The following is a 27,928-nucleotide window of genomic DNA, read 5'->3' on the forward strand; positions in this document are numbered from 1 at the left end:
CCTTACATAGTTCTCTTCAGTCTAATTCAATTCTCAAAATAGAACTTCTTGAACCCAGTGTCGTTATACTCTTCACCGTTGTCTGATCTCAACCTCTTGATCTTCAAACCTGTCTCATTTTCTACCATGGCCTTCCAATTCTTGAACAGCTCAAACACTTCAGATTTGTACTTCAAGAAATAAACCCATACCTTCCTCGTGTGATAATCAATAAAAGTCATGAAGTATGATTTTTTGTTAATAGATGAGACTGTTGCTGACCCCCAAACATCTGTGTGAACTAGCTCAAGCTTCTCCTTCCTGAAAGTTCTGCCACTCCTTTTAAAACTAACCCTCTTTTGCTTGCCCATCACACAACTCTCACAGAAGTCAATATTAATCTTCTGTATGCCTAGTAGTTTTCCTTTTGAGTGCATGATCTTGAGCCCCTTTTCACTCATGTGACCTAGCCTCCGGTGCCAAAGGTTGTGATCCTCGTTATTTTTTGCAACTGCTATTGACCCAAAAGCACTGGTGGTTGTGTAGAGAGTGCCAGCCTTCTTACCACGTGCAATGGTCATAGTGCCTCTAGAAACCTTCCACGAGTTTCCATTGAAGGTTGTAACGAAACCTTCTTCTGACAGTTGAACCATAGAAATCAGATTCTTCCTCAAGTCAGGGATTTGCCTCACATCCTTTAACTTCCATACAGATCCATTTAGCTTGATCTATATTTCACCCTTATCGACGATACTGCAGGGTTGATCATTCCCAAGATACACCTTTCCTAGGTTACCCAGTACATAGCTCTTAAAGAGCTCTTGACTTGAGGTTGCATGAAATGATGCTACGGAATCTAGAACCCATGATTCCGCCTTGCTCTCCAAAGAGCATATCAGTGTATCGTCTGATTCTTCTGAGACCACATTCGTCTCTATCTTGTTCTCCTTTTCATTCTCCGAAGATTTGCACTAGTTTTTGTAATGACCAGTTTTGCCACAATTCCAACATTTAACATCATTATGGTTTGTGGAATTCTGGGCATTGTGACGTTGTAATCTTCCGTTCCTCGACTTGGATCTACCTCTATACTTATTCCCGCTGCCCTTATTCTTGTTTGAACTTCTGCCTCTACTGTCAACATTTATGGCTGAGCCACTAGTGGAAGCTCCTATTGTTTGCCTTCTAATCTCCTTAGTCAAAATCATGCTTACAACGTCGTCAAACGTCAACTTAGTCTTCCCTGCAGAGCCACTGATTGCCATAACTGTGCCATTCTAACTCTCGGGTAATTGCCCAAGAATTAGTAATGCTTGGATCTTGTTTTTGAAGTCAATTTCAACAGACTCTAATTGGCCAACAATCTTGCTAAACACATTTAGATGCTCGTTGAATCTTCCACCTTCAACCATTTTCATGTTGAACAATTTCTTAATCAAGTGCACCTTGTTTGCTGCAGATGGCTGTTCATACATACTGGAAATGGCCGCTATGAGAAACTTCGTTGTCTTCTCGTTCTTGATGTTTAAGGCAATTGTTTTTGACAACATCAATCTGATAGTGCCAAGAGCCTTCCGATCAAGCAATTCCCATTTTAAACTTTTTGTCTCCTTCGGCTTATCCCCCAGAGGTTGATGCAAATTCTTCTGGAATAACAAGTCTTCAATTTGCATTTTTCAGAAACTGAAGTTTGTACCGTCAAACTTCTCGATTATGGATGATGATTTATCTTCTGACACCATTGCTCCCATTCTAACGAACAATTTTGTGAATAGTACCGTATATTAGAATAGTGCCGTATTCAGCTACAACGACGTCTTCTGAAACGGTTCTGTATACTGGAATAGTACCATATACTGGAACAATATCGTGTTCTACTATAGTGACTTCAGCAGAACACTATTTGCACAGTACCTCAACAGTACTTGCATAGTGTAATGACGGCGAACTGGGTTCTGATACCAATTGTTGGGAGAATTAGACGCCACTAATTCCTTTAGGACCCTGCCATCAATACGCACAATAACATGCACAAAATCACAAGACAAGAATTTATACATGGTTCGGCTAACTTTACCTACGTCTACGGCGCACACCAGAAATTTACTATATCTGTTGAATAATTACAAGATGTGAATCACTAGATTCCACACACACATACACCGTGTATCTCTCTTTCACTCCTGAAAAATACACTGTGTTTTCTTGCTTACTCTCTGAAAAATACTCACACTGTATTTCTTCTTCTTCTTCTTCTTCTTCTTCTTCTTTTTCTTTTTTTTCTTTTTTTTTTTCTTTTTTATTTTATTTTTGTGAAGATTTGCCTTCAACTTCTTCATCCTATTTATAGCTGAAAATAGGAGACAACATCCCTTAAAAATAGCCTTGAATCAAGGCCTATGGAATGCAAAGTCAAGTGGTGCGTGGCTGCCATCTAGAAGGCAGCCATAAATGTTGAAAAAATGAGCCATATTCTAACAGTGATAAGTTCGTTAATTCCATGACATAAATTTTGTTTTGGTAAATTTCAGTTCCATGAGATAATTGATTTAAGTCATTGTAGTTAATCAGAGTTGGAGAGTTTTTTTGGTTCTACTTTTTGAACTCCAATAAATTTTGAAATTAGAGCTGTGCCACATAATAAATTTTAAAAATATATATTTGCAAATTTACCGGGCAATGTCTCAAATTTTGTTTCAATCGTATTTAATTATGAGTTCCGTGTCAATTCAAAAGAAATAATTGAACTTGTATCAAAATTGTGTCTGTGATACCGTCAATGTCACTTCCGGCGTCATTGACGTGTTTCCTATACAAAAACTAATGAAAAATAGGACGAGAACACCAGAGGCCTTAACATGTGCAGTGAGAAAATGTACCACGTAATCAAGTTGAATTGCTTTCTTCTCTTAGGGAATGTTTGCTGTATCTAAACACTCTCTCCATCATCTAAACACTCTCTCCATCTTTTTTCTGAAAATTATTTATGTTGAAAACATACCAAGTATTGGGAAAGATTATTACTATTATTATTTTTGTTTTCATGAAATTTATTGATACAACTATTGGAACTTTTAAAATATGAAGAAGCTACAGAACCGTTGGAATCATGGTTCAAAACCAAATTGAATCGGTCTTTCACAATTTGGTTCGGTTCAAAATAAAGTATCAACGATTCCAATTTTTTAGAAATGGTTGGAATCAATCTGGTTCTGATTTAGCCTGAAATGCCAATGATGCATTTGTAAGTCTTCATTAAAATGATGAAATTGCCCCCTAGAGAACAACTCCATCACTTGCAATGTAAGCTGGCAGGGACCAATTTTGGATAATATTTGGATCAATTTTGGATAAGCCATATAAGGCCGCAGCCATTAGGAGCCCTAATTGTCACTACTAATAAATTCCCCCAATGCATAATCAATGATGTCTCAACAAACAATAGAAATAACTATTAAGTTTTACTGCTAAAATTCTCAAATGCTTAACACAAATCACCACTACAACAACAAAATTCCATTATATATATCAAGACATTGAATAATAGAGGAAATAGGGGAGTTGAAGGATGTAAGAAACAACCAACAAAAACATCCATGCAAAGAGCTCTTCATAGGAAGTGTAGTAGCAAAGTCTTCACACTAGTGGGGCTCAGTGTGGCTAGGCTTGATTTTTATCTTACCCTTGGATGAGGTGGAGAACGATGGTGCAAAGGTTGCTAGGCTTGACTCTGGTTTTTCATTAATGGTTTCAATCAATTCTAGATTCTCCACAACTTCTTTCATTGATGGCCTGTCTATGGGTTCAGGTTCAAGACATCTTAGAGCAAGTTGAGTCATTTGTGTAGCAGCTCTGGAAGGATATGTCCCTTCAAACCGGGATTCAATTACATCCTTCAACTTCCTTCTGTTATATAAATGTGGTTTGATCCAGTCAACCAATTTTCGTTTCCCATTTGGGCGGTTTGGGTCAACAAACCGTAAGCCTGTTAGCATTTCAACCAATACAAAGCCAAAACCGTACAGGTCGGTCTTTACATACAGATGTCTTGTTAAACATGACCCCATTTATTTAGTTGGCCAAGCTCAAGTGGCTTTAGATCATGCAAAGGCCAAAACTTTGATTCTGATCAACATTTACCCTTAGAAGCAACGAAGCTCAAAAAGGTTCAGGGGTTACCTGTGGCAATATACTCAGGAGCATATGTGCCCATAACTCGTGTTGTCACATGGGATTTACTCTTGGAGGGGCCCAATTTTGCCAGACCAAAGTCTGATATCTAGGCATTATAAGACTGGAAAAAAAAGACAACAAATGAAAAAAAGATAGAATCAGTTTATTGCATAGTGTTGACTGCACATAACTTACCGCACCAAGCAATATATTTGATGTACGTATTGAAGTCTCTATGAATTATTTGTTTTTCTGATGTGTGCAAGAATTCCAGGCCTCGAGCTGCTACCATTAAAATCTTAAGCCGTGTGCCCCATGGAAGTGACTGAATAGCTGATCCCCCTGCACTAGTCAAAGCATTTGGTGTAGAAAAGTGTGTTAATATTCACTGATGTTAGCACATTTGCATTAATTCACATACACACAGTCTGTCTTCCAAAAAGGTGGTTCTCCAAGCTACCCTTTTGCATGAATTCATAGACAAGGAGTAGCTCTTTATCCTCCCAACAGTATCCCAGCAACTTAACAATGTTAGGATGAGAAAGCCTTCCTAGGAAATTCACCTCAGACTGCAGAAATAAATGAAAAAACAAATACATAATAGCATTTAGAAGAACTACTATAAAATCCTTTTATTAAAAATAAAAATAAAAATAAAAATAAAAATAAAAATGGTGAAAAAGAACTAGTTCTCCACATGTCAAGGGGAAGAGTAAATTCAATGCAGTAGAGTATTAAGAACTTATAAATTTTAGCCACATTAAATAAGAATTTATTTTTTTCCTAGTTGGTACTCATAAACCCCCCTCCAAGGAATTGTTTGCACTTAACAGGAATCGATACTGAGACTAGATACTTCATGAAGCACCAGGACCCAAATCTTTTCCAACTAGGTCAACCCCTTGGGGTCATTAAATAAGAATTTAAGATTAACAATATCACTTCTCACGTAATTAAATTTTCCAAGAATGAATAGAAAATCACATTAATAATTTTTATAATATATAATAAATTTACTCCTCCTTTAAAAGTGGTTGCAGATACCAAGAACCAACTAATTGGTATTTAAACCAGAAGATTATGCCGACACCTCTGAATCTTTGATTGAGCAGCCAACTTAAAACTGCACCTAACAACTTTCAGCCATTTACCCAACAATTCATTTCAGTTTATGCTGTTCCCAATCCGTAATTTTTCTTTTTCTCTCTCTCTCTCCCTCTCTCTCTCTCTCTCTCTATTTCTTCTAAATGAACAGTGGAGGAAGAAGGGGTTTTGCAACACCCTTTCGTCTTCATAATTGAAATCAGAATAGCAGCTAACACCTGATGCTACACTAGAAAGACAAACAAGATGGCTTCTGACTTCAATCATTGTTTTGCAACAGAACTTCAGATGTGTTTTCTGTAATTTCCCAGTTTTAATTACAAATTTTATAAAACAGAAGAACCTGTGGTCATTTAACTCCAAAATCCACTCTCACTAGATTCACTAAACTTTTTGGCTGCAATTTCTGTTTTTAATTAGAAACAAAACTGAAGGAGCTTTTAACCTTCCATATTTAAAATATTTAAATACTTCTAATTGGCGCTAGACTGTCAAAATTTTCTAATCAACTACAGGTGCTACATAGCCTTTAAAGAACTTACAGTTATCAAATGGGAACCTTGAATGTAAAAACATTTCCATATTGCACCATTTAAAAGATCATTAAATTATTCTCGTGGATAGGAAGGAAATCTAGAAATATGATGAATGGTTTCACTTCTCATACTACAACAATATTATAAGAATGTGGAAAATAGAGAAGAGCTAGAGTAGAGAAATAAATTACTATGTAAGAAGGTAAAAGACAAAGAAACAGCACTAAATTTGTATCTGATAAAAATGCATATGACTAGGGGTTTCATGATAATAAAAATGAGATACGCATATTTCTGAACACAACCACCCTTCCCCACCATCCTCTATCCCTCCCAAGAAATGCATACACGCCGGAAAGAAATACAAACCCGAAACAAAAATTTAAATGGGTAGTGACTATTTTACTTTCTCGTGTGAAAAAGTAGAACCGCCCTTAGCCATCATCAAGCCACTTTATGGTGCCAGTATTTAAGTTTCTGCACTAAGAAAGTCCCATCCATTTAGAGAGAAGAAAAATATTATCTCACAAAAATAGAGATGACAAGAGGCATCTCGATTGCACAAACCCCACCAAACCCAATAAAGTTAAGTCCAAGGCAAATTTCATATTACTCCAATTAAAAACTGTTTTAGGTAACCATTAGCAGTTGATTGAACAAGATTGTGAAACCATCAATTCATTTTAGAAAACTGTTTCTTGATCAACAACTATTCATTTACATGGAAATGCACAAATATAGGAAATTTAGGCTCATGAAAAGAAGAAATAATTAAATTTTAGTCTATGATTCTGAGCTTGAATACTTGACAAGTATTAAGCTATGAAAGGCAAATTAAAAAGCACACAAGATCAAATAAGTAAAATGACAAATTGAGGAAAGTTGAACTACCTGCCACCCTTCAAATCCTTGCATGCTCTCAGAATTCAACTTCCTGACAGCAATGACTGTTCTACCACCGTTCTTAGATGTCGCCCTCTCATCCAGCCAAGCCTTGTAAACTTTCCCGAAACATCCTTGCAAGCTCTCAGAATTCAACTTCTTGCCAGCAATGACCGTTCCACTACCGGTCTTAGATGTCGCCCTCTCATCGAACCAACCCTTGTAAACTCTCCCGAAACCTCCTTCTCCCAACACTGTATCAGCTCTGAAATTTCTAGTTGCTGCTTTCAATTCCGCAAATTTGAAGATTCTTAAATTGGGGGTGGGCAAGATCTGCCCAGTTGGATATGCCTCATCCCCACCACTTGCAAAACTGAATACAGATTATAGTAAATATGCAATAAAATTGTATGAATTTCATTATCTATTAAAAAACTAGTAGAAAGATAAGTACACCCAGATAATTAATTGAATAATGTTAAGTACTATCACTTGATTTCCATAAGAAACGCTGAGGTCAAAACAGGATTTTAGTTAACAATATACAGAATGAATGAAATGAAATGACATTTAGCAGCTATGGAAGAAATTCATTTTAGAAAAATAAAACTCGCTTAAAATTACTGGGAAAGTGTAATGTCTGGACCTTTGGCGGCTGGCATCACCTGGCAGAACAATTTCTTGATCTGCATAAGAATAGGCCTTCTCCTCAGGCTGCATTGAATACACGAGGCTAGCCACCACATCAGCTATTGTAAGCCGTTCATTTGGATTATTGCACAAGCATTTGGTGGCAATTTCGGTAAACACTTTCAAACAAGGAGGCGATATTTGCTCCATCATGCTGGGATCAACTAATTGATCAAGTTTTCCCTCTTTGATGTAATGTTTGGCCCATAGGGCTAGACTATGTTGCTCATGTTCAAGTCTTACATCAACAGCCGGCCTCCCACACAATACTTCAAACAATACCACACCAAAGGTATACACGTCGGATTTCTTTGTCAATTTACGTGTCAAGAAATACTCTGGATCTAAGTACCCAAATGTGCCTTTAACATCAGTGCTAATGTGGGTGTGTGACTGGCCTGCATTGTCCATTTTAGACAATCCAAAATCAGATATCTTAGCCACCCAATTTTTATCCAACAGTATGTTTGAGCTTTTTACATCACGGTGTATGACTCCATGATGGGCGCCATGAAGGTAGGCCAATCCACACGCAACTCCAATGCAGATAGTGAGCCGTTGTGTAACGACCCAAACTCGAGGGTCCGAATCGTTAACTGGGTCCTTATCCGAACCCAAGGTCAACTAAAGATACTATCGTCCTTTCCTATATCAATACATAATATAAGTATTGTAACGTTTCCAATTTTCAGTATTTTTCATTTTTCCGAAAATTCCTAGAAACAAGGGTATTTCTGTCTTTTCACGTTTGTCATTTGGGATGGTAGTTGGGTCCATTTGCATTTTTAGACATTTTAGATTATGTGGATTAAGTGGTATTTGTATGTGATGCATTGTATACGTGTATGTGGTGTAAATGGAAGATTAAAGAAAAAGAGAAAATAAAAAGAAACTGTGGGGCCCTTCACTATCTCAAAAGTGGTCTAGAGACCACTATTTTGCTCCCTCATTTCTCTCTCCCCGCTATTCTCCTTCTTCCCTTCTTTCATCTTCATTTTTCTTCCTTCTTTTGCTTCAAGCTTTGATTCAAGATAACTCTCTCAATTCTTGGAATTTTCGAGTCACGTTTGAGGCGAAACGGAGAACACGATGAGCTCTACGCGCTAGTGTAAGCAATTCCAGTTTTGGTGCTTCCCTTGGATTTCGAAATTCTAGATCATTTTAAGGGTTTTGCTCAATTTGAGGTAGGGCTTCTTAATTCACATTATTCATGCACCTTTGTGAGTTAATCTACATGAATTGTGTTATAACATGCTTAATTGTGTTAATTGTAGCCCAAATTGTCTTGATTGTATATATGTGAATATGTGAAGACTTGTCTTGATTGTACTATATGGAAAGCATGCTTATATTATGAGTTATGCCTATATAGTTCACATGCTATGAATGGTGTAGGAAAGCATGCCATATCGTATTTTGTGATAATCCATTATTGTTTAAATATTAAAAGTATGAGAACATGCTTACTTGTGTTGTCGCAAATTCCTCATTTTCATACTATTGTGTGACATTTCCAATTTTCGTCATTTTTCTTTTTTTCAAAAAAAAAATTGTCGCCGCAAGGGCATTTCCGTCTTTTCATGTTTTGCGTACAGGATTGTGGTTGGGTCCAATTGCATATTGTACATTTTTATTTATGTGGATCAAGTGGTATTTGTATGTAGTGCATTAATGTGTATAAGGTGTAAAATAGAGATATAAAGAAAAAGAGATAATAAAAGAAAATTTTGTGGGGCCCGCCACTAATCCCACATGTGGCTAAAGACCATTTTTTTTAGTCTCTCATTTCTCTCCTCCCGTCCATTTCTCTCTCTTTCTCATTTCCTCTTCATTTTCTTCTCTTTTGGCTTCAAATTTTGATCTTTGATTTCTCACTCCACACTTAGTGATTTTGAGTGCCGTTTAAGGCGAAACGGAGAGCACGGCGAGCTCCACGCGTTGATATCAACAATTTCAGCTTTGAGCCTCCCCTTGGCCTTTGAATATTTGAACCCATTTTAAGGGTTTTGCTCTAAATCAAGGTAGAGCTTCTTAATCCACGAAGTTCTTGCGCTTTAGTGAATTAATCTACTTGAATTATGCCTTAACATGCTTAATTGCTTTGATTTTAGTTTAGCATCACTTAATTAAGAATATGTGAATTTATGTGAATATGTGTTAAATTGATTGAATAAAAGCATGCTATATGTTGAGTTTTGTATTCATTGTGTTGCCAATATACTATGAATGATGTATGAAGGACATACCTAAGTGTTGAATTTATAATTCCATTATGCTATATTTCTATTGTGTAAAAGCATGTTGTATACTCTTTGGAGAATTCTTGTGAATGTATGCCTTGATGACTAAATTTGAGCTAGTTGTGAGATAATGATTATGCATATGACATTAGTGCATTTATACATACCATTAGGTTTGCATGAAATGGGAGAAATTGCTTTTGAAACGAAAATGGGAAGTTTTGGGAAATAATGTATTGATACAAGTGTTTTGATAAAACCCGGTCGCTGCGGAGTCACCAATGGGCCGGTAGGTTAATGTAACCTAGAGGGAACTAGGAAGATTACCCTAGCGTGGTTGAGCTATCTGGGCCCCATAATGACGCTGCGGAGTCACCAAAGGTCAGGGACAGTAGCCAATCCTTCTCTCGGCGCTGCGGAGTCACCAAAGGGGGTTACATTAACAGTTTGGAAAGTGATGGATGAACGGTTTTGAAAATGGGGAGTGACATTGACATGCATTGCATTCCATTGCATTATATTGTTAATGTTGAGCTCGGATATGATGTTGTATTTTCTCGACTTTGTATGACCCCAATTCCTATCGCTTTATTCTTTACTTGGATTCACGGGGACACAAGAGACGTGTCTTAAGTGTCACCTACTAAGCATATTGCTCACCCCATCATATTTTACATTTTTAAGGTCATAGAAAAGAAGTAGCCGACGGTAATCCCACTCAGCCTTAGCCTGGAGTAGGAAATGTCTTTTTGCTAGCTTTTGTAGTTGGACTTAATTTTGTAAAGATATAGACTCAAAATGCATCATTTTTGCAACATGTAAAATATTTGGATTTATTGTGTATATGGTCATTGGGCAATGTAATTATGTTTTACTCACTCAAAATCAGTTTGTGTATTTTTAAGTAACGTGGGGCAAATTACGTTATTTCGTGGTTGTTATTATTGTATTAGATGTTGGAAGGTATTGAAAATGACACGTAAGTGTAGTGGCATGGGTAGTTGAATTACCAAAAGTTGGTGTTTATGGGTTACATAGGACAGTGGGAAGTGGAAGTGAAAATTTCCCAGAACCAGTCGACGTGTGGCTTCCCAAACGTCGACCGGTATCTTCACAGTGAAGTGGTTGTTGTACATAACCCAAACCAGTCGACGTATGGCTTCCCATACGTCGATTGATATCCATTGTAACTTATGATTCCAAACCAGTCGACATATGGCTTCCCATACATCAATATCACGTCCCAAACCAGTCGACGTATGGCTCCCCATACGTTGATCGGTATCTCGGCAGTGGGTATTTCCACTGTTCATAACCCAAACCAGTCGACATATAGTATACATACGTCGACCGGTTTCTGCCTTTTAATTAAACTAAATTTTAGTTTCCCAAATTACACTTTGGCACCCAATAAATGTTACACATATTTATTTTATAGCCCAATAAAGTGCAATAATTATATTTTAACCACCGAAAGGACTATATTGCCCCGAACTTTATTTTATTTATTATGTGATCCAAGTTAATGACCATTATACCCTTTGAGCCTCAAATTATTGAATTGTGGTAATTTACCATTTTATCCTCTTTGGACCATGATATTTAAATTTAACGTGAAATTACCGTATTACCCTCGGATAATTTTGGGTCGGGAAAGGACCCGTTTAATGATTCGGATCCATGAAGAGCTAGGTCGTTACATATTGAGATCACGAGACATACATGTACACCATTAGGTTGCATGAAGGGAAGAAATTGTTCTTGAAATGAAAATGGGGAGTTTTGGGAAAGAATGTTTTGATCAAAGTGTTTTGAAAAACCCGGTCGCCGCGGGGGTACCAAAGAGCCGGAGGTTAATATAGCTTAGAGGGGACTAGGGAGTCGCCCTAGCTTGGTTGAGCTAGCTGGGCCCCATAATGACACCGCGGGGGTACCAAGGGTCAAAGACACTAGCCAATCCTCCTCTCGTGTCGCTGCGGGGTCACCAAAGGGCGGGCTGTATTAACAATTTGAAAGCAATGATTAAATTGTGAAAATGGGGAGTGACATCGGCATACATTACATCTTCATTGCATCTTATTAATTGTGCAGAGATTGGTAACCATGTTGTATTTTCCCCTACATTGTATGACCCCTACTCCTATTGGCCTATTATTTGTTTTGGATTCATGGGGTCTCATGAGGTGCGTCTTAGGCGCCAATTGCTCACCCCACCATACTTATATTTTTTTTCAGGTCATGGCAAGGAAATGGCGGATGAAAATCCTCTGCAAGCTTGAAAGTTGTTAGAAGATGATTTTTTTTTTTGCTATTTTGTATTTGACCATTTCATGTATAATCATAGTTTTGGGGAATGTAAATAAGTTTGTAATTTTGGCCATTGGGTAATGTAATTAAGTTTTATTCACTCAAAACCCTTTATTGTATTTTAGTGATGTGTGGCAAATTTTACTAACAACGTGGTTGTTGAAATTGTAATTTAGTGTTGAAATGTATGTAAACATGTACGTGAATGTAAGGGTGTAGGTGAAAATTACCAAAAGTTGGTGTATATGGGTTTACACAGGACAGTGGGATGTGGAAGTGAGAATTACCCAGAACTGGTCGACGTATGGCTTCCCAAACATCAACCGATATCTTGAAAGTGAGTTATTTTTGGCATACGTTCCAAACCAGTCGACGTATGGCTTCCCATACGTCAACGTATCTCGGCAACCCAAACCAGTCGACGTATGATGCATATCCGTCAACCGGTTTACGTCACATATGTAATTACTATTTAAGTTCTTAAATTACACTTCGGCACCCAAGTGAGGTTACACGTAATTATTTTATGACCTACTAAAATGCAATAATTGTATTTTAACCACCGAAAGGACTATATTGCCCCGAACCTTATTTTATTTATTATGCAATGCAAGCAAATGACTATTATACTCTCTGAGTCTCAATTTATCGAATTATGGGAAATTACAATTTTACCCTTTTGGACCTTGTTATTTAAATTTAATGTGAAAAGACCGTTTTACCCTCGGATGATTTTGGGTCGGGTAAAGACCCGTTTAATGATCCAGATCCATGAGGATTTGGATTGTTACAGAATGGTATCAGAGCCTTGGTTCGAAAACCTATAGGACGACAGGTAGAGGCCTACATAGAGTTGCATGGGAAGTTGTTTGCATTGTTTACGTGACTACTTGCTACGTGTATTATTTCATGAATAAGCATGTTTAATTGCTTATGTGCTTACGTTCTTAAATGTTACGTTAAAATGTTTCTTGTATAGTTGTGCATGCTAAGTGTTGGTACATCATCATTTTATGTTGAGTCATCCACGGTGGACTTTAGCATCATGTTTTTGAACTGTTTTCTCGTTTTATAGTACGATGTCACGGCGTGAGGAAACCAGGGAAGTTGGCCCAAGGCCGACAATAGGTGATGTTGGCGAGAGCTCCAGCTCCAATCCGGAGGAGCTAAATGATGAGAACACACTTCTTAGGGACTTGATTCCCCCAAGAGTTGTCCCCACGAGGAGGGATAAGGTTGAAGCACCCGTAGAAGTGGATGAAGGTTCTGTGGCATTGGAGTTCAATCGTTTGTTGCAAAGTGCCATGAGGGCAACGATTATGGCTCAGTCGTAGTCGGCACCACAACCTACAGTTCAAGTTGAGGAGACGCCAGCTCAAAATCGTCTCAAGATCATTAAAGGATTTTCTTAGTTGATACCAGTAATGTTTAAGGGCGGTGCGGATCCAATGGTAGCGGACGACTACATGGATCAAGTTGAAACTCAATTGACCTCAATGGATGTGGCAAAGGATCACCTGAAGATCATCCTAACAACTTACAAGTTTGCTAAGGATGCCAAACTTTGGTGGAAGACAGTTACGAATCGGCATAAGGTGAAAGAGATGAGTTGGGACAAGTTCAAGGAACTATTTTACGAGAAGTATTTTCCGCTTTCTAAAAGATGGGAGTTAAAAGACCAGTTTCTTGGCCTTATTCAACGCAATATGTCAGTGGCAGAGTATGAGAATAAGTTCATTTCACTTTCTCACTTTGCTCCGGAAATGGTAAGAGATGAAGTTGACAAGACTTGAAAATTTGTTTCCGATCTTAATGATAGAATGAGGCCGTTGATAACGGCACAGTTTATCAAAGTTTATTTTGAGGCAGTAGAGAGGGCCTTGATGCTTGAGGCCGATATTAAAGATAAGGATGCAAGAACGGAGCAATGGAAGCAAAATAGACCTTTGTGTTTGACCTTATCCTCCTCGAGATGACTAGTTTTGATGTCATCCTCGGGATGGACTGGTTAGCTTTCTTTTGTGCCACGATTGACTGTTTTAGAGGAAGAGTTACAGTTTGCACTCCTGAGGGAGATTGTTTCTTTTTCATAAAAGATCAGAGTGATTCCCAGCCTTCATCATTGTATAGAATTCGAGAATGAAGTCGTGGAGACTATTTCTTGGCTAGTTTTCTAGCCGAAGAAGATGATTTTGTAGGAGAAGACTATCCGGAGGTAGTTCGTGATTTTCTGGATGTGTTTCCGGAGGATTTGACAGAGTTGCCTCTACACCAATAAGTGGAGTTTACAATTGACTTGATGCCCGGTACCGCGCCGATTTCTATGGCACCGTATGGAATGGCACCCATTGAATTAGAAGAGTTGAAGAGGCAACTTGATGATTTAAGGATGAAAGGTTTCATCTGACCTTGTGTGTCACCCTGGGGCGCACCGGTCTTATTTACTAAGAAGAAAGATGGTTCTTTGAGATTATGCATTGATTGCTGGAAGTTAAATCATGCCACCATCAAGAACAAGTATCCTTTGCCAATGATAGATGATTTGTTTGATTAGTTGAGGGGAGCCAGTTATTTCTCGAAGATTGACTTAAGGTCAGGCTACTATCAGTTATGGATTAGGGATGAGGATATCCAAAAGACGGCATTTCGTACTCGGTACGGACATTATGAGTTCCTAGTTATGCCACTGAAACCCTAACTGGCGTATCAACACACAATGCCCGATCCATGAAACTGACCTCTAACCCTGATGCAAGTGCAAATGATGATGAAATGAAAGAATGAGATGCACCAGAGTCAAACAAAATACGGGCCCAAGAACCAAACATTGGAAATATTCCTCGGAAAACTGACGGTCCAGGAGATGCATCAGTCGGTGCAAGTGCAAAGACACATCTCTGCGGTGTCTATGCTTGAGAACTATCACCCTGAATATCGGACTGCTGCGCTGGTACAGTAGGAGCATCCCTCATAACGGATCGTGAACCCTGTGAAAACAGAGCAGGCTGTGATAGTGGCGGTGGTCTAAAACCTGACTGAGCTATAGCCGATTGTGACGGCCTCTGTCGTGACCCTCTGCCACTACCAGTGCCTGTTCCCTGACTAGGACAGTCTCGAATCAAGTGACCCTATTGGCCACACCCATAGCAAGCCTTTGGAGCTGATTGACTAATACGCCAACGGCATTCATGGACTTGATGAACTGCGTCTTTCACGATCACCTGGACCAATTTGTGGTGGTTTTCGTGGATGACATTCTTGTGTATTCATAATCTCGGGAGGAGCACGAGGTCCATTTGAGTATTGTTTTACAGATTTTACGAGAGCACCGACTGTATGCCAAATATAAGAAGTGTGAGTTTTGGCTACAAGAGGTGAAGTTTTTGGGACACGTTGTTTCGGAAGGTGGAGTGTCAGTTGATCCATCAAAGGTTGAAGCAGTTTTAAATTGGGAGCAACCCAAGAATGTTTTTGAGATTTGGAGTTTCCTTGGCCTAGCGGGTTATTATCGGAGATTTGTGAATGATTTCTCCCGTTTGACCCGGAAAGGGATCAAGTTTGTGTGGAATGAAGCCTATGAGTCATCTTTTCAGGAGTTGAAGACAAGATTGACTACAGCTGCAGTGTTGGTGATACCTGAGCGTGGCTTGGGTTATGTGATCTATTGTGATACTTCACGTGATGGTTTGGGATGTGTGTTGCTAAATGATGGTAGAGTAGTGGCTTATGGGTCTCAACAACTAAAGATTCATGAATACAACTACCCTACTCATGATCTGGAGTTAGCGGTGGTTATGTTTGCCCTTAAGTGTTGGAGACACTGCTTGTATGGTGAAAGGTTTGAAGTGTTTTCAGACCATAAGAGTCTCAAGTACCTTTTCTCCCAAAAGGACTTGAATAACAGACAGAGAATATGGGTTGAGTTCTTGGAAGATTATAATTTTGATTTGCAGTATCATCCGGGCAAGGCAAATATGGTAGTAGATGGCTTGAGCCGGAAATCTTGTTGAACTTTGGCCGAATTAGCTATTCGAAAATGGAAGATACTTAATGATCTGGCAGAGATGGGATTGTATTGTGTTGATGACGATGGTTGCGATGAATCAGCATTCTTGTTTAGTCTTGTGGCCCAGCCTACTCTTGTTGTGCGAGTGATTGAGTCACAGAGACAGGATCCGAATTTAGATGCAATTTACACTTTACTCTCCAATGGTGAGACAGTGAAAAATTGGACCCTGCGTGCAGATGGGGGTCTACGGTTTAGAGATTTGTTGGTTTTCCCCACGGTTTGTCGTGAGGATGTTCTTCGAGAGTTTCACACTTCCCGCTTTGCAGTTCATCCAGGTGGTACCAAGATGTATCACAATTTGAGACGTCAGTATTGGTGGAACGGGATGAAGAAAGATGTTGCACAGTTTGTGGCTAAATGCCTTACCTGTCAACAGGTGAAGACCGAGCATCAGAAACCGGCTGGGTTGTTGCAACCATTGCTTGTAGCGCAATGGAAATGGGAGTAGATTGCTATGGATTTTGTGATAGGTCTTCCAAGATCACGGAAGGGCAATGAAGCCATATGGATCATCACTGATAGGTTGATTAAGATGGCTCACTTTTTGCCTATTAAGGCAACAGATGATGTAGAGGCACTTGGTGTTCTTTACGTGAAAGAGATTATAAGGTTACATAGAGTTCCAGTAACCATTATTTCGAACAGGGATGCTAAGTTCACTTTGAAGTTCAGGGAAGGAATTCAAGCAGCGTTTGGCTTAACGTTGCACCTGAGTACGACATTCCATCCGCAGACGGACGGCCAGTCGGAGCGTACTATCCAGATTTTGGAGGATATGCTTTGGGCATGTGTGCTTGACTCAGGTGGTAGTTGGGAAGATCATCTACCGCTTATTGAGTTTGCCTATAACAACAGTTATCAGGCGAGTATCGAGAAGGCTCTATTTAAGGCATTGTACGGCAGACCTTGTAGGTCTCCAGTTTATTGGACAAATATGGACGAGACAACCACCATAGGACCCGACCTTATGCTCGAGACTACCGAAATAATTAAATTGATCAGACAGAGAATGCTCACGGCTCAGAGCCGACAGAAAGCTATGCGGATAGGCGGAGACGACCTCTGTCTTTTGAGGTGGGAGACCATGTTTTCTTACGGGTTTCTCTACGGAAAGGTTTGATGAGGTTCGGGAAGACTGGCAAGTTATCGCCATGATTCATTGGGCCGTTTGAGATTTTGGATCGTGTAGGGGAAGTTGCCTACAGACTCGCTTTACCACCACTGATGGATAGGGTTCACAATGTGTTTCATGTGTTGATGTTACGGAAGTATGAACCGGATCCATCTCATATTTTGAATTGGGTCGATGTGGACATTGAAGAAGATGTCACCTATAAAGAAGGACCAGTTCAGATCCTTGACACACGGCAGAATGTGTTAAGGGATAAGACAATATCGCTAGTGAAAGTTCTTTGGAGACACCACGGAGTCGAGGAGGCTACTTGGGAGCTTGAACAAGAGGTTCGCTCCAAGTACCCGGGGTTGTTTTCTTCCCCAGGTATGGCTTGATTTCAGGGACGAAATCCTTGTAATTTGGGGAGATTGTAACGTTTCCAATTTTCAGTATTTTTCATTTTTCCGGAAATTCGTAGAGATAAGGGTATTTTTATCTTTTCACGTTTGTCGTTCGGGATGGTGGTTGTTTATATTTTTAGGCATTTTAGATTATGTGGATTAAGTGGTATTTGTATGTGGTGCATTGTATACATGTATGTGGTGTAAATAGAAGATTAAAGAAAAAGAGAAAATAAAAAGAAACTGTGGGGCCCATCACTATCTCAAAAGTGGTTTAGAGACCACTATTTTGCTCCCTCATTTCTCTCTCCCCGCTATTCTTCTTCTTCCTCTCTTTTATCTTCATTTTTCTTCCTTCTTTTGCTTCAAGCTTTGATTCAAGATAACTCTCTCAATTCTTGGAATTTTCGAGTGACGCTTGAGGCGAAACAGAGAGCACGACGAGTTCTACGCGCTAGTGTAAGCAATTCCAGCTTTGGTGCTTCCCTTGGATTTCAAAATTCTTGATCATTTTAAGGGTTTTGCTCAATTTAAGGTAGGGGCTTCCTAATTCACATTATTCATGCACCTTTGTGAGTTAATATACATGAATTGTGTTATAGCATGCTTAATTGTGTTAATTGTAGCCTAAATTGTCTTGATTGTATATATGTGAATATGTGAAGACTTGTCTTGATTGTACTATATGGAAAACATGTTTATATTATGAGTTATGCCTATTGTATTGTTCACATGCTATGAATGGTGTAGGAAAGCATGCCCTATCGTATTTTGTGATAATCCATTATTTTTTAAATATTAAAAGTATGAGAACATGCTTACTTGTGTTGTGTCAAATTCCTCATTTTCATAGTATTGAGATCATAAGACATGCATGTATACCATTGGGTTGCATGAAGGGAAGAAATTGTTCTTGAAATGAAAATGGGGAGTTTTGGGAAAGAATGTTTTGATGAAAGTGCTTTGGAAAACCCGGTCGCCGCAGGGGTACCAAAGGACCGGAGGTTAATATAGCCTAGAGGGGACTAGGGAGTCGCCCTAGCGTGGTTGAGCAAGCTGGGCCCCATAATGACGTCACAGGGGTACCAAGGGTCAGGGACACTAGCCAATCCTCCTCTCGCGTCGTTGCGGGGTCACCAAAGGGAGGGCTGTATTAACAAGTTAAAAGTGATGATTAAATTGTGAAAATAGAGAGTGACATCGGCATGCATTACATCTTCATTGCATCTTATTAATTATGTAGATATTAGTAACCATGTTATATTTTCCCCTACATTGTATGACCCCGACTCCTATTGGCCTATTCTTTGTTTTGGATTCATGGGGTCTCATGAGGTGCGTCTTAGGCGCCACCTATTGAGCAAATTGCTCACCCCACCATACTTATATTTTTTTCCAGGTTATGGCAAGGAAATTTTGATGACCTTGTGAGCGGGTGTGTTGTAGGCGGGTGCGAGAGACACTGTCAGGCTACCACACTGGCGAGCTACGAGTGCACAAGTCCCACATCGCCTGGGTAGAGGAAATGTGAAGTGATTATATGTAAGTGTGTTATCTCCAATTGGTATGAGGCCTTTTGGGGTAAAACCCAAGAGCAAAACCGTGCGGGCTCAGGCCCAAAGCGGACAATATCATACCATGTCGTAGAGTGGGTTGTTACAAATGGTATCAGAGCTTGACCCAGTCGGAAGTGTGCCGACGGGGACGTCGGACCTCCAAGGGGGGTGGATTGTGATGACCTTGTGAGCAGGTGTGCTTTAGGCGGGTGCGAGAGACACTATCAGGCTATCACACTGGCGAGCTACGGGTGCACAAGTCCCATATCGCCTGGGTAGAGGAAATGTGAAGTGCTTATATGTAAGTGTGTCATCTTCAATTGGTATGAAGCCTTTGGGGGTAAAGTTCAAGAGCAAAACCGTGCGGGCTCAGGCCCAAAGCGGACAATATCATACCATGTGGTGGAGTAGGTTGTTACAGAAATGGTGGATGAAAATCCTCCGCAAGCTTGAAAGTTGTTAGAAGATGATTTTTTTTGCCATTTTGTATTTGGCCATTTCATGTATAATCATAGTTTTGGGGAATATAAATAAGCTTGTAATTTTGGCCATTGGGTAATGTAATTAAGTTTTATTCATTCAAAACCCTTTATTGTATTTTAGTGACGTGTGGCAAATTTTACTAACAACGTGGTTGTTAAAATTGTAATTTAGTGTAATGTATGTAAACATGTAGGTGAATGTAAGGGTGTGGGTGAAAATTACCAAAAGTTGGTGTATATGGGTTTACACAGGACAGTGGGAAGTGGAAGTGAGAATTACCCAGAACTGGTCGACGTATGGCTTCCCAAATGTCGACCGGTATCTTGTCAGTGGGTCATTTTTGGCATACGTTCCAAACCAGTCGACGTATGGCTTCCCATACATCGACCGGTATCTCGACTGTGGGTATTACCACTGTTCATAACCCAAACCAGTCGACGTATGATGCATATACGTCGACCGGTTTATATCACATATGTAATTACTATTTAAGTTCTTAAATTACACTTCCACACCCAAGTGAGGTTACACGTAATTATTTTATGACCTACTAAAATGCAATAATTGTATTTTAACCACCGAAAGGACTATATTGCCCCGAACCTTATTTTGTTTATTACGCAATGCAAGCAAATGACTGTTATACTCTTTGATTCTCAATTCATCGAATTATGGCAAATTACCATTTTGCCTTTTTGGACCTTGTTATTTAAATTTAATGTGAAAAGACCATTTTACCCTCGGATGATTTTGGGTCGGGTAAGGACCCGTTTAATGATCCGGATCCATGAGGATTTGGGTCGTTACACGTATCATCCTAAGGTTTAAAAAAAATAGTAATAGCAATAATAATAAAATGAAATCATAGCTACAAAATATGTCAAAATAGTCCACTAACCCATCGAAACCTGTGGTGGAACGTCGTCCGCCACTTCCCTTCCGTATCCTGAAAAATGTTAATAATAAAATGGGGTTAGCCAATCGCTCAGTAGAAAGTGTTTAAGATACACCTCTTACAATCCCGTGAATCCACATAAGGAATAAAGTAGAAGTAAATGGGATCATGTCTCGGGGGAAAACAAGTAAAGTAACGATAATATCAACAAATAAATACGCAAGTCGTCTAACCACCAATGTACAATGTATGCCAATGAAATATCATGCCATGCAATGTCGCTCCCCATTTTCGAAACAATACCGTTTCAACTTCCAAACCGTTAGTGCAATCCGACCCAAGGCACCTCCAAGGCATCACGAAAGGATGATTGACTAATTTTCCATGACCACAAGGTAACTCCAAGGCGTCATATCCAGCCTAGCTAGTTAGCTCAACCACGCTAGGGTCTCTCCCTAGTCCCCTTTAGACCACAATAACACCACGGACCACTAGGCGCCTCCTAGGTGTCTAGGTTTTCACAAACACTTTCGAAAACGTTTCCCCAAAACAATTCCATTTGCTTTTAAAAAAAAAAAAACAATTTCCCAAAAATCAATTTCATTAGTTTTTACAACAAACTTCCCTTTCTTTCCCAATGAGGTGTGTGAATATTACATGCTATAACCAATCAAGATAATTCATAACCTTCCATCATGCGTAATCAATTACAACAACATAACATGCTTTAATAGGAATTTTAGAAATAGCCAACATGCACTCATACAATAAATCCAACATATACATACACAATTTTGTCATTTAAATATAGCTCATCACAAAATAGCAATTAGCACATGGCATACTTATTTTACACAATAAAATTTCATATACAACATTTGTATCACATCTCAAGGGTTCTACACCTATTAAGCATACTAGTATCAAATTAATGAGGGAAAAATTCACTGAGGGCAAAGAATACATGAATTAGATCACCCCTACCTCTTAATTGAAGAAAAGTCCCAAAATCCCCAAATCCATGCCCTAATTTCGAAATCCTTAAGGGTGGCCAAATGGTGATTGGCTTCAATCAAAACGACGGCCTCGACGAGCTCTCCGACTTTGCTTTACTATCAAATTCCCAAAGGGTAAGGCTTAATCAAGCCTTGAAATGGTGAAATGAAAAAAGAAAAAAAGAATTACCAAGGCACAGAGAGAAAACGTCACTGAGATGAGAGAAATGCAAGTCTGGGATGAAATGAAAGTAATGACTTTTATAGTGGTGGGTCCCATGCATTATAAAAATATTTCTTTTATCATTATTATTATATATATACATAATAAACATTATACAACCACATAGATTAATACACCACCATGAAATTGTGCAAAAATAACAATACATGAAATACAATGGACCCGTGACGCAACTCCAGTACACAACAAATCCGGTAGCGGGTCCCACCCGGGACTTTCCAGTCCAAAAAACACAAAAATGCCAAAATGGAAACCAGCGCATTTCCAAGATTCCTGAACTCAAGAAAATGCCCCAACCAACTCTCAGGCAAATCTGGCACACCCCAGGGTGTTCGGCATGCAAAACAAGAAAAGGTGAAAAATAATCCAGAAAAATCCAAAAATCCAAAAAATTGAAAACAAGGAAACCAGAAAACATTACACGTTCCCAAGAGAGAGGAGATTTGTCATCACCTTTTATTCTAGTTTTGTAAAGATGATCAACAAGAGTCCCATTGGCCATATATTCATAGACTAGAAGCATTTCCTAGGAGTCATCACAATAGCCTATCAAAGAGACGAGATGAACGTACTGAAATGTCGAAAGGGTCTCAATCTCCATGTAATGTTTCTGAATTTTGCCATTTTCCATTTTTTGGAAATTTCTTTTTAAGGATATTTTAGTCCTTTCTCGTTTTGTGTGCCGTGTGGGTCCCAGTGTTATTTTCCCAATTACCATGCATTTATCTTTATGTGAGTTAATGCGTTAAATGGGTATGCATATGTGGCATGTGGGTAGAGATTGATATTTTGTGGCAAGGGTGTGATTTTAGTGAGCCTTGGAGGGCATTTTTGGCATTTGAGCATGGGTGGACTTTGACCCATTTTGGACCACACATTTATGAAAAAGTTGGCCTAGTTTGGACACTTTTCCTTCTCATCTCCCTCACTTCCGGTTACATTTTCTCTCCCTCCTCCATTTCACTTTCTCTCTCTAAATCTCAAGCTTCTCTCTAAGGTTTGAGCTACCTAAAGGAAGATATAGGTGGGGAGCATAAAGGAAAGTTGTTCAACTCTTCAAGATCTTCATTTCTTATCCGGACTTGCATGTGTTTGGGGAATTTCGAGCTTAGGAACTAGGGGCTTTGGGTTGCATTCTTAAGGTAGGGATGTTTAAAGTACCATGCTTTATCTCTTGTTTGAGTTTCTTTATTTGATTACGTGTTTTACTTGTTCTAAATGCTAAATCTCAAGTTGAAATATGTTGAATGTTGAATAGAGAAAGCATGTTTATATGTGTTGTTAATTAAATGTGTAATTTGGTTGCTATGACTTTGAAAACATGAAGGTATTAATCTCTATGAAACATGACTTCATTTGTGGCATGAGCATGGTTAGCGAATTGTGGTTCAAATGTTGTTTGTAAAAAGGAAAGTGATTTGGGAATGGTTGAAAAATGTGATTTTATGAAAGGAACTGGGTTTCGCGAGCTCGGGGCTAATTCAACCTAAAGGGAGCGCGTGCCGGATTCGGACGTGTAAAGTTAGTTGTTAGGCCCAATTAGTTGCCGGATTTGGAACTACAGATGGCTAATTAATCTCGCCTCAGTAAAGTCAGTTAGTGGTTTTCAGTGTGTGTTGAGTTGGACCGGGAACTTGGGGTCGAGAAAGCATGACATTCGTGACATGATGGTATGTTTGAGCTGATTGTGGTTTATTAGTATTTTCGTGCATGACCCCGAATTCCTTTCTCTATTCTTTGTTTGTTGACTCAAGGGAGCCCAAAGCTAATACTTTAGGCATCCCCTATTAAGCCATTGTGCTCACCCCATATTTATCATTTTCAAGATATGGCAAGGACATTGTAGACGATGTACCCCCGCGAGCTTAGAGTGTAGGGATCAGTTTTTGACATCTTTTGTAATAGACTAGAGTGAACAATGATTTTGTAATGTAATCATAATCTTTTGTATTGGTATAAATGCTTCAAAGATGTATGAATGATGATATTTGTAAATTTTATGCAATGTTAAATGGTTGATGATGTTCATGAAACCTTGAATTTCATGTTTAGATGGTTGGGAATTGAATTTGACAGGGCTGGAAAACAAAATTTTCGTTAGAATCATTCTATGGCACTGCCCGGTTAGATAGGAAAGAACCCATCAAACCAATGCACTACCCCTTTTCATCTAACCGGTTATGAAAACCTCATAAATGATTAGATGTGAAGGGACAGAGAAGGGGGTTGGATAATTTTCCTTAAGTAACCGGTTAGATAAGGTTTCCTAACCGGTTAGATCTTTTTTTTTTACAATTTTTTTTCTTCTGGCCATTCATGCAACCGGTTAAAAGAAATCTCCTAACAAGTTAGATGAAAAAAAAAAAAAAAAAAATTGTTATATTTTAAGATAGTTACCCAATGACCCCCAGACCCCAACTAAAGTATAGAATAACCCTAGAAAATGATAGAATTACCCCTGAAAGGTATAAATGTTGTATTTTGACCAGAAAATGACTATTTTGCCCCTAAAGGTTTTTATATCACTATTTCAATGTAGTAAAAGTCTATTTTACCCTTTTAGGTTTATTATTATTTTATGGCCATGCAAAAAGACCATTATACATACCCCTGTGAACTCTAAGAGTATTAGAATGACATGGTTTGACTATAAGGCCTTCGGACCTCTTTTAATTCATGGAATGACTCAAGTAAATGACGGTTTTACCCTTTGTGGACCTTAAATTATTAAATTAATGTGAAATGACCGTAGTACCCCTACGCTACCTCGGGTCTGGGTAAGGACCCAGTTAGCAATCCAGATCCCCGGGTTTGGGTCGTTACACTCCATCCAGAACTCATCAGCCCCTTGCTTGGACTCTGATTTCAACCGCTTTATGTCAACAGTCTTTGTTCCATTAATGATTAGCCCTTTGTACACATTACCAAATCCCCCCTTCCCTATAATAAATTCATCCCTAAAGTTATTGGTCGCTAACTGGATCTCTGCAAATGAGAAACATCTGCACACTACCTCCTTTGACAATGTTGATAATATGTTCTTTTCCCAAAAGTTTGACCCCTAAATATTTGTGATACCCCTCGGATCCGAGACAAGGTTTATCAGGCCCAGGCTCAAACCTGAGGGAAATATCAAATAATTAATACTTTCATGAACACAGAATACAAGACGAAATAATAAGAAGGAAATAAAAATGGCTGAAAAGAACTCTAATTGAAAATCCTCAAAATAATGATATATATATCCAAACTCCAAAACCTCCAATTAATTAACAACTCGGGAATCCATCTAGTGGACCCCTAATAAAAATCCCAACTATAAAATGAAATAACTGAAATAAGATCCAAAGCTAATAAGTAAACAATCCTACGTAGTTTGTGGAATACTGTATCTGTTCTACACGACCAAGCTCTAACCCTGGAACTGACGAGCACCTGAAAATAATAAAAGAGTGGGTCAGGCCCACATGCAAGTCCTGATCTACTACAATCCAAACAAGAATCTGATATGCAGATACATCTTAGATAGACTCAACAATATCTAGAGTAGTCCATATATGTATATATTACACACTATAGGATGCTCACTAGTCCAATAGGTCTGTCTCAGCCTAAGTAGAGATACCATGCAAATCGCACATTACGTGGTCATGTGTACCTAGACCTACTAGGGAATAGCAACTGCTGTCCAGCTATCTATCCTAGGCGATATACGCACCCTAACCATGGTCACGAGACTCAAGCTCATACCATGGCCTCATAACATAAATATATAAAGTCCGTATCCTCCAAATACAGAATATCACCCATCTGATATAGTGGCGTGATATCTGTATAACAATTCATCCCAGAAATCCAATTATGTCATTAAGTTATTTATTGACCTGACACTCACAGAAGTCGGACTTAACTTTTATTGTTAATCCAAACTTCAATCCAGATTAGGTAGGCTTAGTGTTTGAACCAATCTATACCTAGTATACCACCGTCCCATACCGGTGCATACCATCTTTCAGTTAACATAGTTGACAAAAATAGTATAATTATCTATCAACCACATTCCAAAATACTCGAAAGTATAGTTTAACATGTGATTCACTAAACCTTGCCTCCACTGAAAATTCAGAATTCAAGTTTCGGTCCATTAGATTGATAAAATAGGTTTATGCAATTTGTTTCTCCAAACAGTACCATAACTGGTGCATTTATGTACAGATTTAAGCATCAGTTTATTCCAACTAAGCATACACATTATTGATTAAAAATATGCTTAAAACACAATTGTAAAACATGATTCAAAATTTAAGATCATGCAATATTAATTGTTTAATATTTCCCTCGGGTTTAGGCTTGGGCCTGCTCAATCCATGTCTCGGATTCGAGGGGTATCACAGAAGCATTAGTTGATGTCATTTGACACAATGCAGATACATTCACCTGGGATCATTCAGACATGCTAGAAATCAGCCCTTCCGTCTCATGCCACAGCCTGAAGGTGGATCCGAGATTTAAACCGGTCAAGCAAAGGCACAGAAGGTTCGCTCCCGAACACAATCAAATTATTACTAAAGAAATCAGCAAGTTGCTCCAAGCAGGCTTCATTCGAGAAATGCACTATCCACAATGGCTCTCAAACGTGGTGGTGGTTCAAAAGAAGAATTTGAAATGGAGAATTTGCATAGATTTTACAAATCTCAACAAAGCTTGCCCCAATGATAGTTTTCCACTACCCAAGATATATAAAATGGTTCATGTTATAACCAGTTATGAAAGACTCACATTACTCGATGCGTATTCCGGTATAATCAAATCCCTATGAATCTAGAGGATGAAGAGAAAACTGCCTTCATAATAAATAAGGGCACTTACTGCTACAAAGTCATGCCCTTCGGACTGAAGAATGCTGGGGCAACTTACCAGCGCCTCATTAATAGTATCTTTAACTTAATGCTCGGAAGGACAGCCGAAGCCTACATCGATGACATAGTGGTTAAAAGTATGAAGAAGGAGGATCATCCCAAGTACCTCCAGGAAGTCTTTGACATTTTGAGAAAGTATAACATAAGGCTGAATCCTTCTAAATGATCTTTTGCGATCTCATCAGGGCAATTCCTCGACCATATTATCAATAAGAAGGGAATAGAGGTAGGCCCGGCTCAGGCTCAGGCCCTCATACAGAATCAAGAACCGAAAACTCGCAGGGAAGTATAGGTTTTAACTAGATGAATCACAACTCTTAGTCGCTTCATATCTCGATTGTCAGATAAATGTAAGCCATTCTTTGATGCCATAAGATCAAAGAATAAGGATTTATAGAGACCTCAACAGCAGAAAGCATTCAATCGGTTAAAGTGTTACATGGCTAAACCCCCAATCTTGTCTGCTCCGAAGCCTGGTGAAGTCTTTATCATGTACTTGGCAATTTCCAGTATAGCTACCAGCGCCGTACTGATCTGAGAAAAGGGAAAGAATCAGTATCTGATCTTTTACACCAGTAAGACGATGACAGATGCTGAAACAAGATATAACAAAGCAGAGAAGATCATACTGGCTTTAGTGTACGTAAAGAGGAAACTTCGGCACTATTTTGAGTCTCACAACATCTAGTCCTTCCTAATTATCCTATGCGATCCATTCTTTCCAAGCCAGACTTGTCTGGAAGGATTACCAAATGGGCAATTGAGCTCAGTTCCTTCGATATAACGTATGAGCCAAAGGTGTCACACAAAGGACATGCACTAGTTGATTTTCTCTTGGAGTATGAGGATAAACCTGAAGAACCTGAACTTCTTGAGCCTCACTGGGAGCTTAAGGTAGATGGCTCCTCGAATCTGACCAGGGCAGGGGCTGGAGTGGTCATTACAACCCTTGAAGGCACCAAGCTGCAGCAGTCAATCCAATTAAATTTTTCTGCCACTAACAACGAAGCCAAGTATGAGGCCTTGCTTGCCGGGCTTCGATTGGCAAATCAGCTCCAGGTAAAGAATCTAAAAGTTTCTAGTGACTCCCAACTTGTTATGAATCAAGTGATAGGCAAGTACCAACCCAAATAAGAAAGATTGAAAGCTTACAAGGAGGCTGTAGAGAGTGCTACACATGGATTCGATCAAATCGAATTCCACCAAGTACCTTGGGAAGAGAACTCCGAAGCAGACCAATTAGCCACAATGGCGTCTTCCTAGGATAGTGCCAATCGATATCCTCGACGCACCTAGTATGAGACCTCAGCAGAAAGTAATGGTGATCCTGAACATTCCACG

At 39.1% G+C, this 27,928-nt stretch overlaps 1 pseudogene; it reads right to left on the reverse strand.

Moving 5' to 3' along the window:
• Positions 1-692: 692 nt before the first annotated feature.
• LOC132282184 (proline-rich receptor-like protein kinase PERK1) lies at positions 693-27,271 on the reverse strand (annotated as a pseudogene).
• Positions 27,272-27,928: the final 657 nt, after the last annotated feature.

Source organism: Cornus florida, unplaced genomic scaffold (assembly GCF_030987335.1).
Source record: "Cornus florida cultivar Cherokee Brave unplaced genomic scaffold, ASM3098733v1 CherokeeBrave_3.0.0_Hap2_Chr11, whole genome shotgun sequence".
Lineage (NCBI taxonomy): Eukaryota > Viridiplantae > Streptophyta > Magnoliopsida > Cornales > Cornaceae > Cornus > Cornus florida.